We start from the raw sequence: 17,896 nt of genomic DNA, 5'->3' as shown, positions 1-17,896 counted from the left end.
ATTCCATGAATACGTGTTGTAGGCATGCGTGTGGGAGTTCCGTGCATTTGCCTCCTGTACTTCCCCCGTAACGCCCACATTTTCACGCGTTGTTCCCCATTCCTCGTATTATGCCCCGTGTTCCGCCTACTTTTGTTGTGTGTGCCGCGCTATGTGTGCTTTCGCTGTGCGCGTAGCGCACGCCTTTTGATTATGTGTGCGCCCGCGTGCACCACGCAGGAGTTTAACGCACATCCCAGTATTTACACGTGCACAGACTTCCATGAATCGATGTGCGCGGCTTTTGCATGCTTGCACTGCGGTTTTCGCACTTGCGCTGCGATTCGCACGCTTCTGCATGCTTGCGCAGAGATTTTCGGTGTACATTAATTCCATGAATCGGCCTGTACATATCATTGTCCCACATGCACCTGTTCCCCCTCTCCATGTCCCAGTCAACTATCCCCAAACCCTCACCACCAAGAAAAACATTATGATGAGACTTCCATCCCTTCATCCCCTCCCATCCATCCTCTCCAAGCCCCTAATTCCCCTGTATTTGTGTCAGTTTCTGCATCCCCCTCTCTTTCATACATTTTATATCTGTATATAATAACAACAAAATATTATGTGTGTTTTAATTCAGTCCTTTGTGTATTTATTTTAAAAAAAGGAAGTTAGGGTGTCCGCAGATAGCGCGGGTGATTGTTAAGTCTGCAATTAACCAAAATGGGGGTGTCCTAAGGACACTATCCCTGTCCGTACTGTCCTCAAGCAAAATGGAACTGTTCTTAGAACACACTTGGTGTCCGGAATGTCCACAATTAACCAAAATGGAGGTGTCCTAAGAACACTATACCTGTCCGTAGTGTCCGCAAGCAGGATGCAACTGTTCTTAGAACACACTGTCAGCAATTAACCAAAATGGCGGTGTCCCAAGGACACCATATCTGTCCATACTCTCCATACAACATCTACGCACATGCGCACCACACCCATAAGTCCTACGAACATCGCACCTGTCTGTAACTGTCCATCTCACGTGTGTCGCACTTTTAATTAGTTTGAGGACCGGAACACTTTCCGGAGAACATCCGCGTGCATGCGCATGACCGTTCCCACGCATTTGATGTTCTGTGGACACCCGTCCCAATCGCAGACGTGTTCGTGACATCATCATGTGACCGCACCCACGCTGAGCGTGTGTCCTGATTTGCAGACACTCTCTGGGTCCCTGAACATTTTTAAAGTACTTTTTTGGACAATCCAAAGTATTTTACAGTAAAAAATCACCATTGCACATGTCCCAGACAATGATCCTGGCTTTCTACATACTTTTTGAGCCTTTTTGGGGTGTTCGATATGTCCACGGACAGCACTGCTGTCTGCGGTGCGCGCACCTGCACCCCTATAAAAAGCCACACCCCAGAACTCATCCTTATTGGCTACCTGACAGAGGATTGTCTATTTTGGCTTTTGCTGATGTTACTGCTGTTGCTGCTTCCCATCATCAAAACTGATGGCATCTATGGTTGCTGCTGCTCCAGCTGGTGCTACTTGTGCCTCAGCACCACCCCCAGCCCCTCCAACACCACCACCTCCCAAAGAGCCTGCAGAGGGAAACAGGCATGAGGATGTAGAGGAGGAGGAAGAAGAGGATGAAGAGGATGAGGTAGTGGAAGTCCCTACTACGAGCACTCGCCCTGAGTCTTGGGTGTGGCAGTTGGTTACCATTCAGAGTGGAGTACCAAAAGCACATGTGAACAAGGTCACCTGCAACCAGTTCAAAATGGTGCTGAGTCATGGCAGGCCTGGTTTGTACAGCCTTGGTACGTCATCCATGAAGCGACACCTAAGGTCGTTCCACGGTGGGGCTATTCGCAAGGTTGTTCCTCCATCCTCCATTTCTGCTGCTCCAGTCACCACAAGAGACACTCCTGTGGGACAGCGCATCCCTCCAGCTGCATCACAGGCCATCCATGATGCTGTTGAGCTTTATCTTTCGAGGGTCACATATTGTGTATGTACTGCGACGCAGTACTCTGCTGGGGGGAGAGTCTTCGGAGTGCTTTCGAGACTGCAGTCACGGAGCATGAGAAGGTCTGCTACCTACCTAAATAAGGCCCACCCTACATCTTCCTCTCTCCACCTGCCCTTTCTTATCGCTGTGGTTGGTGTCCCTTCCTTACCCTCCTTTCCCCTCCTTTCCTAGTGTGACATGTGTAAAAAACAAAAAAAATATAAAACAACAAAAAACCTGCAAAAAAAGGCTCTTTTCAGAGCCGCCTTGCACAGTTTAAAAATAGAAGTGACAAATAAATAGTGCAGGGCCCTGTGCATTTTTTAGGAGTCCGCGGACAGTCACAAACATTTACTTTTGGGGGGTGCTGCCCTATCGTAACCATTGCACTTTTCTCTGGGAGGAAGTGTTGGCTCTGAAAAGAGCCTTTTGGTGGTGTTTTTTTGTGTTTGAAAACTTCAAATGGTGAACACCTACTGCAAAATGGATTGCTGTAATTACAAAAAAGATTGCAATGCATTCTGTACATTCCTCAGAAAAATCTGATTGCCAGCATAAGTAAGATGGACTCCATCTCTGCGAAAAATGTATGTGCTACGAAACATAATATTTTCATTGTGAAAAGAGGACATGCCAACATCTCTTAAAAAGGCACAAACAGCCTTATGACATTGCGCCTCGCTTTTTCCATTTGTGGACCAAATGAAGAAGAACGCAGCCACATTTGTCAATACGAGAAAAAATTACTTGGGAATTTGGAAACATGTCCATGACCTTCCCAAGTCTTTTTTCATTGCAAATTGCAAAGAAATTACAGACACAGGTCCTAAACTGTTCCCTCCACAATGAATTATAATTATGTCTGGATGATGCTGTGACTCCAAACTAGCACAGAGAGGTACCAAGTCCAGCCACTTCATTCCATGCACTTGATGTCAGTGCACTTCCACATGAGGGAATCCAAGATCTGCAGCTACTCCACAACATTCTGCATGCACCTCCAACCAATGTATCTATGAGTCTCCCAAAATCCAGATAATCTGTTTTCTAAAACACACAGCCATAGCTATCTGTTCTTCTCTCAGGAAAAAGACTTTCTGACAAACTCTCTCCTTACACAACACACCCAGTAAACTTTATTGACCAATCCCTTGCTCTACTCTTTCTCATTTGCGTGCCTCTCCACCCCAAAATCCCCGTATGTAATACGCAGTGTCCGTGGACTACCGCCATGTCCGCAGACATATTGAAAATCTGAGCGTGGTGAATGTAAATTTAAATAGTCTGCCCCATTTCCCCTTTGAGGTTGGCTCTGAAAAGAGCCATTTTATTTTGGTTTTTTTGCAGATGCTTGACAGACACCTGTTATTTTGTATTTTTTTTCTTTTTTTTCTTACTTTACTCCTAAAATCTTCACATTACCTTCTCCAAAGCAACCCTTACATTCCAGAACAGCATGGCATTTCCCATAAAAGATAAAGAAATGCCATCTTCTTTAAAATAAACAGCATTACTGGAATCAATATTCTCATTATTGCAGAAGAACATATCAGCTATAAGCATGAAAGCACACATGCCTCGGTTGATTGCACACCTAGCAATGTTTTGCTGAGGACAACAAACAGAACTATTGTCCCATATTGCCCTAGGTACTAATCCAGAAAAAATAAGTTTGTCATTCGGAAGGATGTTCATTACTGCTTGAACCAAGTGTTCCAAATCAGCCAACAAAGTAGGGGCACTGACATAGCCCAAATGGAAAGCACCACAGTGCAAAACTACCACATGGGGAGTGTTCATCTTACCCAAATCTTCACAAACTTGTACAATTCCCTGTACATTGCAGTCAGGCACAATGCTCCACACCACCTCCACTCCTTTAACATCAAAATGATTTGCCACATGCCTGCATTGAGCACACTGCTGTACCCATGCACAAACATATCTCCAACCACCAACACCCTGACTCTCTCCACCTCTGCCATTTTCACTACACACATCCTCTTTCAACACAAATCCACAACCTCAACACCTTATTGGATAATCCGAACAGTCCCCTTTACATGCTGGATTTGCTGGAAAACCCCGGATGTGGCACGCCCTGTCCATGGACAGCCGCGATGTCCATGGAGCGTGCAACTTTTAGACAGCCCTTCTACCCTTTCCACTTCACTCTCTGTGCCACTCCCTCATTGGATACAACTAAGCAGTCACACAACCATCCACCAATCACATCCAAGACCTCCACATCTAACTCCACCATCAGAGTTCAGCACTTCAAATGTACTGTTGATCATTCTGAGTAAAAGTCTCATATCATTGGAAAGCACCTACTACAAAAAAAACTACTGTACACGTCTCCAAGATTTCTACTTGCAGCTGCATGCATATCCACATGCATGAATACAAACCACAGGTATGCATATGTTATGCACAGTACATGTACAACTCTTATAAATGCATATAACCAGAGTAACTACCAATTAACCTGTATAACCTATAAAATGAACTTACTATTATTTTTCCCATCTGCTATAATCAACTGTCACTTCCAAACCTGTCTGCTATCTAAATTATTTTTTTACACACACAAATATCTAAAAGATTATAATATTAAAAGATGGGACAAATAACAGTATAATTGTAGAAAAACACATAGTAGTGTATTATAACATTACACACAGCCAGAATAAGTTCATGCATCTTTATACACTCACACAGATAGACACTATCATTGGAAAGCTCCCAGCTGAAATAACACCACTGCCTGTACATCACATCCTTCTGCTTTATTACCCACACCTTCACAAACGCATATATTCTATGCTTTTCTATACATTCCTGCCATTTACCTGACAGAAATTGCAAAACAAGTACATCATTATTTCTTCTATCTCCTACCTTGCAATAACACAGCCTTAAGAAACCAAGTGAGTTTCATATATTTAGTATTCTACTCATTTGCAAAGCATGTTGAAATAACATATTGTAATTAAAATATAAAGGCTGCACATAGTCAAAGGAAACTGCATGCACACACTATGTTCAGTTATCAAACAACAATACTACTACAAAAACATAAAAATCAATGTCTAAATTAACATCAGTGTTATAAACACACAAAATCACTAACGTTTTTCTTTTGCAATTGCACTGAAGACAACTCTCCTGAAAAGCAACAGCATTTGAAGTACAAAGAACAACTCAGAAGAAACCTGCTCATTCCAAACAAAAAAAGTAAGTACAATACTACCATAATATTCTTACTGTTACTGAAACCCATTTGTTAAACAGGTATTTGCAGGCAGATTGGCGCACAAATCCCCATTTTTCAGCACACAAATTCCATATATCAGCCTCTAGAATGTTAGTATTGCAGAACAAAGAACTGTTTTAATTCTATACCATTAGATTTAATATTAGTGCTTCTCCTCACCACTAACTTACTTTGTACTGTCATCTGAACGCCAGTATAGTAACACACAAATACAAGAATAGCCTTCCCAACTAGTTGCAGCTGCCCAATGCACAATCACATACCACCACATACATCCTTACCATGACACTCAGGCACTCATGCACACAGCACACATACAACACAGAACAGCCCAACCCATACCTTCTTTATTTTTCAACAGACCCCAAAGAATGCCTACCAAAAAGCAAGTCCGTAGAAAGCAACGCAGAAGTAGAGCAAATGAAAATAAAAGTGTCCAAAATAAGCATCTATCTCTAGCAGAATTTGTACAAAAAGTTCAAACAAAAGATCTAATCGAGTCATTAAGCGAAAAAAAACAAGTTTCCAGTAGAAAACCTTTGCCTCCTCTTTCAAAATGCAAAACAAAACAGAAAGTGATTAACAAGAATTTAGCTACCACTACTGCTAACAGTACTCCTATAAATCTTGATGTAGTGGCAAGTAACCATACCAAAAAAAAGTATTTTACAAAAAATGTTCTGCCACAAAGTCCTTCAGAATCTTATAAAAACAGGAGAGAAATCATGTACAACCCTTAAAACCTACCATAGAATATTAATCTTAGAAGCTCTCATAGACAGTGCAATCCTTCTCAAAAGGAAGTTATTTATTTTAGTGTTAAACAGAATGAAACCACTAACAAAACTAACTACCAAATTACAAAAAAAGACTTCTCAATAAACATAATGTCAACAAAAATAACTTCTGAAATATCTGTGGAGGTGAATGGAGTCACACCACGAGCACAGAACCATATTTCAATGAAGAAGCATACAAACAAAAGCAAACAAACACAATTGCCATATATAGCAGCGGATGAGGGTGTGAAAAACTTTATAATACCATTATGGAACAAGAAACACTGCTCACAAAAATATCCCCAGAATATTTTGTATCACCTTTCCATCTCCATCAGACAACCAAAACGTTGAGTGTACAAATGGCTGTGCACATCAATGTGTAACATTGACAAACAAATCTTTCAAATTTTTACGCCAGTTCCTCAATCAATATGTAAAAGGCAAAGACAAATTCAAAATGAAACTTCTACAAAATATGGATACCTGTCCAGTGCGTAAACACACAGGACAACAAGGACATTCATTATTATGCATTTCAGGAACTAATTGCAAAAGCACCTTCCATCATATCAAAATGATATCAACACATCATTCAACTATAAGAAATCTAGTCCATAAACTGTACTATGCTAAAAGTTCAGCTGTAGCATTAGACAATTTAAATAACAATATTCTACATGGTACAGACAAAGACCTACTCAAAGAAATAGAGCATATCCAGAGAAAGTATTTTGGAAGTGAAAGCAAATTACAAAATGAAATAGCTTTACAACAGACTAAGAACAATTCTACAAATGGTAAACTTCTACTACACACATAGATAAAACAAATACTAAAATGTTAAAGTACACCCGCTGAAGTACCAAACCATACGTGTGTGTGTTGCCGCAGAACTTTTTTAAAAAGTAGCACAAAAACTGTAGACATAACATACAAAACAGAAGACAATAAAGATTTCAAATGGTTTGAATTAGCTCTCTTATAGCAGAAAACAAATACAAAATAAATGTCCCCTTAATACTTTGCAGTTACTGCACTGCAAAACTTGACAACAACCAAAATCCTTCACGTGCTATCACAAATAACTTGGAATTATTCCCACTAGCAAAACCTTTGCAACAACTCAATGTATATGAGAGCATTATAATTCAAACAGTGCATCCATTTTAAGCAATAATCCACCTTCAACCAAAAACAGCAATATTACCTCCCTCAGAATTAGTGAAAGGCATTCGTAGCAAAGTAATTTATTTACCATTAGCTCTAAAAGAAAATGTACACACTCTAGGAGTGCAACGTCCAATAGAGCATTCTTTAATTGTTTTAGTAAATGATGTACCTACAAAAGACAAAAGAATTTGGCAACAATTCATAGATTTACATAATGTTAGACAAGCCTTACAATATCTAAAAGTCAATAATGAATACTAGAAAGAAATTAATATCGATGAAAATCTGAGGGAAACCACTGAAATAATTCAAGAGTCACCAGAAACTGGTCAATTTGAACTTCTAGATCCTGCTACAGTATCCAGTATTTTAGACCATTAAACAATCATCCATTACACTCTAAAGACACCATAGATGATGCACTAAAAACGTACCAAATGCGACAAACCAAAGGATAACAAATCAGCATATGGGAAAAAAGTATATAAGCACGTGCTTTTCCTCTACTCTTTCCTACTGGGAAAGGAGGAAGGTACGATGATAGACCCACTCAGATATCAGCATCAGAATATCACTTGTTAGAAATGTATTCTGAAGATCCCAGATTTAGACAAAATGTGGAATACATATTCCACCTACTCTTTGAAAGTGAACTAGCAACTCTATGCTATGGAGTTGCACACACATTGAAATCAGGTACCCATTTTCAAAATATGTCAGGTACGCAATTACTACAAAAAGTGCAAGAAAAAGATGAGGTTTTACAATCAAGCATTATAAATCTGTTAGCAAACATGCATGGTACTAAAGAGTACTGATTCCGACGTCACAGAGATGTATGTTGTATGATAAGAAACCTTGGCCCACCCACTTGATTTGTTACATTAAGTTGTGCAGAATGTGCATGGGAAGATTTACATGATTTCCTGCGCATATCAAACAAAAACAAAACAAACATAGATATACTAACACCTCGAGAACTTTGCTATCTAGATCCTGTTAATGTTTCAAGATATTTCCATCATCGCTTCATTGCTATGCTACACTTTATTTGTAATAAAACTGTGCCTCCCCTTGGAGAAGTGCAACACTTCTTTTGGAGAAAAGAATACCAAGCCAGAGGAGCACCACATATCCACCTGCTTTTATGTATAGAAGATGCTCCTAAATTTGGTCAAGACATTGAGGCCATTGTTTTACAGTTTATTGAAAAATATGTCACTTGTGAAATTCCTTCAGAAGCAACAAATAGTGATCTTCATGCACAAACTTTACAATTTAAAAGACACAAATGTGGGAAATATTGTCGTCGCAAATACAAAAACAAAGGGAAATACTACACCAAATGCCGATTTTGTTTCCCTAGACCAGTTACAGCAACAGATCAAGTAAAAAACGTCATGTCTTCAGTTAGACATTGGGCCTCATTCTGAGTTTGGAGACAGCCATGGTGCTATTAGCACCATGTCTGCCTCCAAACACGGGTCCGGGTCCGGTCTGGTTGAATTGGGACTTACCGGGTCTTTCCGACCTTGGAGGAGCTGGTAAGTCCCCATTCAGTAAACCATTCCCCATTCCCATTTCAGCCCCCATAGGGCTCAATGGGAATGGGGAAGGCACTAATTATGGGCCCGAAAATAGCGGGCCCGTTATTAACGCCCTGGTCCCTTAGCGGGACTCGCAAAGGATGTGTGGTCAGACCAAACGTCCTTCGCGGGTCCCGCTAAGGGACCTCGGAATAGGGCGGTAAGGGTTTACCGGCACCGGCAACCTTACCGGTGCTGGTAAACCCTTACCACCCAACTCGGAATGAGGCCCATAGTGTTAAAGGTAAATCACCTAAGAACACATATTACATAAAAAGAACAGAAGAAGCAAAAGATATCAATGATTACAATGCAATCATTACCTTCTTATGGAATGCAAACATAGATGTGCAGTACATTGCAGACAAGTCCACTGCAGTTCCACGATATGTTACAGCCTACTTAACCAAAGCAGAAAAAACAGAGATTCAAGACCTCTGGGATGACCTATCATCAGTCAAACCACTATCTCAGAAATTGTACAGCTTAGGCTTAAAACTGCTCTCAACATAGAGAATGTGGCTCCTATGAAGCTGCAGACCGTTTAACTGGTACTGCTTTGTATGGAAAATCTGAAAATATAGTATGGCTAAGTCTTGGTCGTGCTAAATCTAGAAAAAGAGTTTTAAAATCATACGATGACATAGAAACAATAGCCAAAATGATCCCAACAGCCAAGACATTTTGAGAAACAATTTCCTAGACACATATTGCCCAAACAGGAGTACCACTTTGGAAACCATGGCCCTCATTATGAGAACGGCGGTAGCCATGGAGCTATTATCTCCATGGCTGCCACCATTCCGGGCTCATTTACCGGGTTCCTGAAATGGGGACTTACCGGGTTACTCCGAGATAGGAGGACCCGGTAAGTCCTCCATGCAGGAACCCTTCTTACATCTTGTCCATTATTGCCTCCCACTTCCCCTCGTGGGACCGGAAAGCACGCCTGGTTTTTCCAGGCGTGCGATCCGGGGCCCGCGATGGGAAGCTTGTGATTGGTGCTCTTAGATTGAAGGGGGCCCGTGCTGTACCAGCCCCCTTCAATCGGGAGCACCAGGGTCGTAATGAGACCCCATGTGTCTATACCACATAGCCCAAAACTTGACATACAAAAATAATATAAAGCCAGATGAAAACAAAGGTAGATACAGAGTGACAAATTGTGACGGCAGCTTAGTGAAACTTACCAAACGAAGCATAATTAATCATATCAAATTGTCATTACAAACTCCTCAACATAAAGAACTATATTACATGTCCCTGCTACAACTTTTTAAACCATGGAGAAATTAAGAAGAGTTACTAGATATCTATGAATCCTATGAAGACGCTTTCAAAGCAAATGAAAGCACTATAACCGATGTAAACTTTACACAGTACAAAACAATGTTGCACAATGAAAAGCAACACGAAGAATAACTCCAGGCCCAACTAGATTAGGACACTCCTGACAGTAGCCAACCTTCTGTAACAGGAAGCCAAGAACCACTGGGACAGCCACTAATAGCAAATGAGGCAGAATTAGCTATGACAGAAGTAGAAAACATCATGAAGAAGATACATAAGACTTAACTGTACTGCAATCAAAACTGAACAATGAGCAGCGTAGCATTTTTCAAGAAGTAACAAAAGAAATTGCACATGGTATACAACATGAAAATAAAGAATGTACCTGCCAAAATTACAAACCTATACTACTGTATGTCAGTGGTCAAGCTGGTTAAGGCAAAACATTCTTAATCAAAATCATCAGCAAGTTCCTTCAACAATTGACAAACAACAAACTATCAGCTGTTATAACTGCCCCCACAGGTTTATCTGCCTACAACATAGGCGGTGTCACTTTACACCGATTACTACTCCTTCCAGTAGAAAACCAAAACAAATTAGAATGTTACAAACTTTCTACAGTAGCTGCAATGGAACTATGCAGAGTGTTAAAACAAATGAAAATGCTATTAATAGATTAAGTGAGCAAGGTCTCCAACCTGATGTTGGCTTTGATTCACCTCAGATTACAAGAGGTACTCAAAAAAACTACGAAGAGCCCTTTGGAGGAAAACACATAATTGTTTTCGGAGATCTTCTTCTATTGACACCAGTGAAATGTGGTCCTATTTTTAAAACCTTAGGACACAAACTCTGCCGTAAAACCGTTGGCAGTATAGGAAATCTCAACCTTTGGCAACATTTCCAATACAGAGAATGAACAGAAAACATGCACCAGTCTGCATACCTCACATATGCCAATATTTTAAAAAGTATTAGAGTTGGTGTACTATCTCAAGAAGCACAAGCAATATTAGCAACCCTGCACATCCATGCACTCTATGGCTATAACTCATGTGCTACTGATGTCATGGAACAATTAGCACACAAAAATGTCAATTGTATGTCCTTGATGCCAACTCTTGCAAGCTGTTCCAAATTCAATGAAACAATGTTGAAAAAAGAAATGCAACCAATAATTGAAATTTGCTCCACAGACAAACTGGACGTAGATGGTATGACACTACCCATGAGTCAGCAAGCCCCAACAAGAGTATACCTTAGAAAACTCTAACTCCAACACAGCTGGTTTGGAGAAAATATAAAAATTATCTTCAAACTGTAGAGTAATGCTTAAATGTAACCTTGATGTGGAGCAAGGTCTAATTAATGGAGCAGTTGGTACAGTTGTTGGCTTTCAAACATACCCACGTGACAACAACATTCAGTTTGTCAATATTCTCTTTAACAAACTATCAGAAGTAAAAAGGATATGATGCTCAACATCTCAATTCCTTCTTTTCAAAGACATGTATGTACGCAGAGAACAATGTTCTCCAACTCTAGCATACAGAATTCACAAATCACAAGGTCTTACCCTAGATAAAGCATTGATAGATATTGGGAACAAAGTCTTTAAAGAAGGCATGAGCTACGTAGCAATATCACGCTTATGTGCACTTGACGGTCTATTTCTAATCAACTTTGATGCAAGTAAAGTAAACGTTGATATTCCTTGCATTTTAGAATACAATAGACTATGTTCACTATACACCCCATTTAAAAACCTATCCTGTTCCACAAAAAGCAAAATGTTGTAAAAGAAAACTACTTCAAACAGAAATGCAACAGGATCTCACTGCAAATCCCCCAAAGGGAGTAAAAGAAGCTAATACTTCATCAATTACTACAACCAAAGAAGAAACTACTACTCAAAGTAAATCAGGTACTTCTTCAAAGAAGCAACACACACTCCGAAGAAATGACTTGGACATAGAACTATCTGGTCCATTCGAATTGTCAAATATAACTGGTGTAAATTGCTACGCAAATGTAGCAATAAATATTCTATTCCAATTGCCACCAATTGTTGACAACATTTACTTACACAATACAGACCAATTGTGTTTGCAAATGTTAGTCCTTCATAGAAATACAAGCAACAATCCTGACAACACATACAGAGTAATTCATAGATTTCAGTGCAGAGGCAGCGCACGCGAGCAGTGCAGAGAGGTAGCGTGCGGCAGCGTGCGCCAGCTGTGTGCGCTAAACAGCATTCTGGCGCACTGTGTATTCATGGAATATCAAAGCCATTTTGAGCGCTGGCTCAGAGAACATCCCGCAGCGCCATTTATGCCCGCTAGAACGCCCCTTGTGCAAGGATAAGGCATTGAAATCCCCAATGCAGCGCAAAGGGCTGTGCTAACCCTGCACCAGTTCACAGGGCCGGTACAGTGCATTTGGGGTGTGCGTGTGAAGTTTCACATGTGATAGGCCTTGGGCGAGTGGGGTACGTGTATTCTGAGGGGTGCGCAGGGAGTATCACACGCGATAGACCTTGTGCGAGCGGGTACGTGTATTCTGAGGGGTGCGCAGGGAGTATCACACGCGATAGACCTTGTGCGAGCGGGTACGTGTATTCTGAGGGGTGCGCAGGGAATATCACATGCGATAGCCCTTGTGTGAGTGGGGTACGTGTATCTTGGGGGTGCGCGGGAAGTAACACACATGATAGGCCTTGTGCAAGCAGGGTACGTGTATTCTGAGGGGTGCGTGGAGAGTTTTACACGCGTTTTCGCTGCCGCGGGAGGGGTATGTGTATTCTGGGGGTGCGCAGGATGTTTTACATGCGATAGGCCTTGGCCGAGCGGGGTACGTGTATTCAAAAGGGTGCGCGTGAAGTATTACACACGATAGGCCTTGTGCAAGCGGGGTACGTGTATTCTGAGGGGTGCGTGGGACATTTTACACGCGATAGGCCTTGTGCGAGCGGGGTACGTGTATTTCGGGGGTGCGCATGATGTATCACATGTGATAGGCCTTGTGCGAGCGGGGTACGTATATTCTGAGGGGTGCGTGGAGAGTTTTGCACACGTTTTCGCTGCCGCAGTAGGGGTATGTGTATTCTGGGGGAGCACAGGACGTTTTACATGCGATAGGCCTAGGCCGAGCGGGGTACGTGTATTCAGAGGGGTGCATATGAAGTAACACATGCGATGGGCCTTGTGCGAGTGTGGTACGTGTATTCTGAGGGGTGCGCGGGACGTTTTACACGCGATAGGCCTTGTGCGAACGGGGTATGCGTATTTTGGGGGGTGTGCGTGGAGTTTTACATGCGTTTTTGCTGCCGTGGGAGGGGTACGTGTATTCCTGGGGTGCTCCAACACGAATTGGCAGTGTGTGTCCTCCCAGGTGTGCCCTCTCCCCCCTCCCCAGGTCCTGCAGGCAGCCCATCCACCCTGGCCATGCCCCCAGCCCGCCCACATGTCACCATGCACAAGTGAGCACCGACACATGTCCCCCTGCAACCCCACCCACCCAGCAGTGATAGGCACCTGCCAGCAGGCCCCGACTCATGTCCCCCCACCCACTCACCCACCCAGCAGTGACAGGCACCTGCCAGCAGGCCCCGACTCATGTGCCCCCACCCACTCACCCACCCAACATTGACAGGCACCTGCCAGCCGGCCCCGACTCATGTCCCTGCAACCCCACTCACCCACCCAGCAGTGACAGGCACCTGTCAGCAGGCCCTGACTCACGTCCCCCCACACACTCACCCACCCAGCAGTGACAGGCACCTGACAGCAGGCCCCGACTCATGTTCCCCACCCACTCTCCCACCCAGCAGTGACAGGCACCTGCCAGCAGGCCCCGACTCATGTCCCTGCACCCCCACTCACCCACCCAGCAGTGACAGGCACCTGCCAGCAGGCCCCGACTCATGTCCCTGCACCCCCACTCACCCACCCAGTAGTGATAGGCACCTGCCAGCAGGCCCCTACTCATGTCCCCCACCCACTCACCCACCCAGCAGTGACAGGCACCTGCCAGCAGGCCCCGACTCATGTCCCTGCACCCCCACTCTCCCACCCAGCATTGACAGGCACCTGCCAGCAGGCCCCTACTCATGTCCCTGCACCCCCACTCACCCACCCAGCAGTGATAGGCACCTGCCAGCAGGCTCCGACTCATGTCCCTCCACCCACTCACCCACCCAGCAGTGACAGGCACCTACCAGCAGGCCCTGACTCATGTCCCTGCACCCCCACTCACCCACCCAGCAGTGACAGGCACCTGCCAGCAGGCCCCAACTCATGTCCCCCCACCCACTTACCCACCCAGCAGTGACAGGCACCTGCCAGCACGCCCCGACTCATGTCCCCCACCCACACACCCACCCAGCAGTGACAGGCACCTGCCAGCAGGCCCCGACTCATGTCCCTGCACCCCCACTCTCCCACCCAGCAGTGACAGGCACCTGCCAGCAGGCCCCTACTCATGTCCCTGCACCCCCACTCACCCACCCAGCAGTGATAGGCACCTGCCAGCAGGCCCCGACTCATGCCCCCCACCCACTCACCCACCCAGCAGTGACAGACACCTGCCAGCAGGCCCCGACTCATGTCCCTGCACCCCCACTCACCCACCCAGCAGTGACAGGCACCTGCCAGCAGGCCCCTACTCATGTCCCCCACCCACTCACCCACCCAGCAGTGACAGGCACCTGCCAGCAGGTCATGACTCATGTCCCTGTACCCCCACTCACCCACCCAGCAGTGATAGGCACCTGCCAGCAGGCCCCGACTCATGTCCCTCCACCCACTCACCCACCCAGCAGTGACAGGCACCTACCAGCAGGCCCTGACTCATGTCCCTGCACCCCCACTCACCCACCCAGCAGTGACAGGCACCTGCCAGCAGGCCCCAACTCATGTCCCCCACCCACTTACCCACCCAGCAGTGACAGGCACCTGCCAGCAGGCCCCGACTCATGTCCCTGCACCCCCACTCACCCACCCAACAGTGACAGGCACCTGCCAGCAGGCCCCGACTCATGCCCCTGCACCCCCACTCACCCACCCAGCAGTGACAGGCACCTGCCAGCAGGCCCCAACTCATGTCCCCCCACCCACTTACCCACCCAGCAGTGACAGGCACCTGCCAGCAGGCCCCGACTCATGTCCCTGCACCCCCACTCACCCACCCAGCAGTGACAGGCACCTGCCAGCAGGCCCGACTCATGTCCCCCCACCCACTCACCCACCCAGCAGTGACAGGCACCTGCCATCAGGTCCCGACTCATGTCCCTGCACCCCCACTCACCACCCAACAGTGACAGGCACCTGCCAGCAGGCCCGACTCATGTCCCCCCACCCACTCACCCACCCAGCAGTGACAGGCACCTGCCAGCGGGCCCTGACTCATGTCCCTGCACCTCCACTCACCCACCCAGCAGTGACAGGCACCTGCCAGCAGGCCCCGACTCATGTCCCCCCACCCACTCACCCACCCAGCAGTGACAGGCACCTGCCAGCAGGCCCCGACTCATGTCCCCCCCAACACGTCATGACGATCCACAATCATGGGCCTCATGGCCACCCAAATCACACCCTATGCCACCCCAGTCCAAACACACAACCAGGTATTACATCCACTCCACATTGAAATCCCCATCACATGATACATCCCAAATGGCAAGTATGCACATCAACACATTTCCGTCACACACACACACCCTGTAACCCGGTCCTCACTCTCCACTGTAACTATCTTGTACACTGTTTTCTGTATACTTTATTCTTGTATGTAACTACTCAGAGCCTGGACTAATGTATGCTCTGACTGGTGTATTAAGGTGTTTGTGTAACGATATGTAACTCTGCTGTGCACATGATTATGCGCCCAGCTACCTGAGGATTCGGACGCGCTTTATAAATAAACAAACTAAACTAAACTAAACTAAACTAAACTAATGGGTGCATGTGATAGAGGAAACACACATCGTGACATGCATGAAACCAAAGAGAGAATACCACACATTGAAGTATGAAATAAAAATGTATTAAACACAAAAGCCAGGGAATGAAATGAAACACACAATAATGGGAATAATGAAGAAAAATGTGCATGTCCAAAATATAAAATAAAAATGTTTGAAAGCAGAATACAAATCAATCCAAAAGCACATGCGTCCAAAGTGTCTGTCCGTCAAAACAAATCCAAAGTGAAAAAACAAGACAAAACCATTGATCCATGAAAAAAAAAAGAAGTGAAATCCAGTGTTGAACTATATACAAAGTACAAATCCAGGGTCCATGAGCCCAACCAATGAAAGGAAACCTACAAAAAACCTACCTAATGAACAACTACATACAAAAAGGTGGGGCATTGTCCAAACGCACCAAAATAAATAAAAACAGAAAGGAAACCTAACACTAACTAACTATATACAATGGCAGCGGGCAAGTCCTACGGCTCACTCTGTGATGTCCCGAGCCAGGGCATCATCGAACTCCATGTTGATGTCCCAGAGGCTGGCCTCTCCCCTTGCCCCGAGGTCTTGCAGGGATGCACTCATGGCCTGTTCCAACTCCTTGTGAGTTGCCTCAAGGCACTCAGCCTGCCTCAATGCCCTGCGCATGGAGAACTCCGCCCTGACCATGGTGAGCCGTGCCTCCTCCACCCGCCGCCGCTCCGCATCTATCCGCTGGCCCAACCGCTGCCACACAGAAGACAATCCCATTCCAGGGTCCTCCTACCCTCCGGCGGATGCCTGCCCCACTGATGTTGATGGCCCTGAGCCAACATCGCTCCCACCTTGAGCCTGCTGCTGCTGTCTATGGGCCCTGCCCGATGATGCTGGCACATCCTCCATCTGCTGGTCTCCAGTTGGTGGGGTGTCCACTCCTGCTGGACCTCCGACTCCCAACTCTGGCAGGGATGTGATCTCCACCAAGCTGGCTGCGTAGGTCGGGCCAGGTCCAGAGGGGGCCCTGGTGGAATCTGGGCTGGAAGACGGCAGGGAGAACAACTGGCGCATAGTCTCCACAGAGGAGGAGAGGGCCGCCAGAGTGCTCGACACATGTAGGAACACTCCGACCATGGCCCCTCCCAACTGTGCCACATTGGTACGCAGCTCTTTGTAATGGCGTGCGTGGTCCCCCTAGGAAGCACGCACGGCATCACGAATGACACGCCTGCGTAACGTGACACCAATCAGGACGGAGCCCATAAGGTCACGGGTCTCCTCGTCTGCAGGTAGTGGAGTGCCAGATGACATGGGCCTCCCCCCTACCTGTGGACGGGCCTGGGACGGGGCATCCCTGCTGGTGCATGGTGGTGCAGTCACAGGGTCAGGGACAGTGACATGCACATGCCCCTGCACGGCGACCTGTGCTGCCTCCTGCCTCTGGCCCTGGACTGCACCACTTGCATCAGTGGTACCACCCCCACCAGGCCCCATGTGCGGCTCAGTAGGGGCCTCCTCCTCCTCTGTGTACACGACCAACCTGGATGGCTCTGCACCGTCTTCTGCCGTTGCAAGCCTCTGTAGGGGCTCCACCAGCCCTTCCGCTGCAGCCATAGTGGCAGACGTGGCACCAGTCCCCTCGCTCCCGGATGATGGTAATTCCTGGGAGGGTGGCTGGGCCTTGCATTGCCGGCTGGTGGAGGCATCCCCGCCGCTTTGCTCCACAGCGCCGTCTGCACCCTCTTCTTCACTCGATGCTGTGTAGAGGGAGACATAGAACACAAGCATCAGGGTACTGTGCAATAGTCCCCTAGACATCAAGCAATAGCACGTGTG

The sequence above is a fragment of the Ambystoma mexicanum genome, chromosome 11 (genome assembly GCF_040938575.1).
Source record: "Ambystoma mexicanum isolate Mex_15411 chromosome 11, UKY_AmexF1_1, whole genome shotgun sequence".
In the NCBI taxonomy this organism is placed as follows: Eukaryota; Metazoa; Chordata; class Amphibia; order Caudata; family Ambystomatidae; genus Ambystoma; species Ambystoma mexicanum.
This window is presented reverse-complemented; position numbering follows the sequence as displayed.